Below are 1,848 nucleotides of genomic sequence, written 5' to 3' on the forward strand. Positions count from 1 at the left end.
AATATTATATTTATTGTGGTTAAGAATATGTAATGCCTTGCTTTTCAATTATTCATACTTAAAATGGCAGTGTCTGCTTTCTGTGCTCGGGAGACTGTTTTATCATTGCAAAATCAATTTCCTTAATTTGACTTTTCTGGGTCCTTAGGGCATTGCATTCTGCTTTGACCAGGTATGTCCAGTGGAAGAGGAAGTATGGAGCATGGGATGTTGGAATAAGAACAGGCTTTGGATTTTATCCGTCCATGCTGAACGGCTTTTGTCCTCCTCAGTGGGACTCTGGGAGAGCACAACTGTTAGTGTAACCTCTCAGGACTGCATGAGGATGGTATCATACATAAAATGGTGAATTAGGCTGAATTCCCTAGAAGCAAAGCCTGAGATGGGTATTCTTAAAAAGTAATTTTTTGAGGAAGGGCTCTCAGAAGACACCTTTACGGGAGGAAGAGAAGCAAGACGTGGGTCCCAAGGGGAGCTCTGGAACCTAAATGGCATCTCAGTATCTGCCTAGTCTTGAGGCAAGGGGCCTGGATTTTCATACCACAGGATCAGAGAGTCCTTGCTTATTTATTTAGATGCATGAAGGCAGTAGGGGACTCCCTACCACCTTGGAAGAAGGTGACTCCAGTCTCTCAAGGACAATCTTCCAGAGGCATTTTCGGGTTTGAATGTTAGCATCAGCGCCCACAGTACTGGTGACTTAGGCATGGCACCAATCACAGTTGCTACAATGGAGAAGTACTGTGTTAAGAAAGAAAGAAGATATATTTTGCACTCCTGAACTTTGTTTGATTCATGTATAGCTGAAATGAAATTTCATCCTTTCCTCAAGGTTTCATGTTTCCACTTCCTTTGTATTGTTGGTAATGGTCCATGGTAGTTGAGTCTCTGAGCATCTTTTTATTTTCCAAAATCTGCTGCAAATGGTTTTGAATAAATATTTTAGTTGTTCCTAGCCCTTGCTTCTCCTCCCCTCCCTGATTATTGATTCTTGGTTATAGTGCTGATAGCCAGATTTCCAGTACTGCACACATACTGTATTTCATTAATTCTAAGACATATCTTTTCATATTTTAACATCTCAGAAATTGGATTGCCATATGCCATAATAATTGGCAGTCTTTTTTCTCCTTTACTATTGGTTACATAAATACACAAGCCTCTTATAATCAATGGCTTTTTTAGATTTGATGAAATATGGCACCTTATATACATAACAGGCTTATATGAATTATTCTGCAAAAGTAGTCTTTAGTTATACATCTGTATTTCAGTGATAAAATAACTGATTTAGAGGTGAACTTTTAGAATGCAGTCTATGCTTAAGTACTAACGTATTTGAACTAGTACACTACCAGATGTGTTGGATTCTGTGTATCACGATTTATTGAAAGATTGAAGGGATTTAATTTATGAATGTAGGAGAATGTATCTTAGAACATCAGCACATAGTAGGCTTTCACTACCTTTACTGCTTCTTTTTCTCTTTCTTTCCTTTCATAAGTCTTAAGAGGAATCTACAGAACTCGACGTATAGGCTGACACCTTACTGATTTGTACAAATGAGAAGGAAGGCCTGACTGAATTAATAAAAATTATGAAAAACTGAATTTTTGAAATTCAAGAACAAGTAACTGACACAAGGTTAATGAAGCATTACCTAGAATTGGCCCTTAAGGGAGCAGCCTTAATAAATGGATAAGAATAATTTATAATTAGCCTTTTCTTTTCGCACTTGAAAAGTGCTTAGGATGAGCTTATCTATAAAGAAGGTTAGACATATCTGCTATTGCCTGCAATTTTATTTCTATTTTTAATTTGTGTCAGGATAGTTTTCTTAGATATTAC

The 1,848-nt window shown here is 37.2% G+C and overlaps 1 protein-coding gene across 1 annotated transcript in view; it reads right to left on the reverse strand.

Annotated features, from left to right (window-relative positions):
* The window catches only part of PLCB1 (phospholipase C, beta 1 (phosphoinositide-specific)), a 756,841-nt gene that overhangs the window by 385,921 nt on the left and 369,072 nt on the right, over positions 1–1,848 (reverse strand). The window lies entirely within an intron of this gene.

The sequence above is a fragment of the Propithecus coquereli genome, unplaced genomic scaffold (assembly GCF_000956105.1).
Source record: "Propithecus coquereli isolate 6110/MARCELLA unplaced genomic scaffold, Pcoq_1.0 Scaffold139, whole genome shotgun sequence".
Lineage (NCBI taxonomy): Eukaryota > Metazoa > Chordata > Mammalia > Primates > Indriidae > Propithecus > Propithecus coquereli.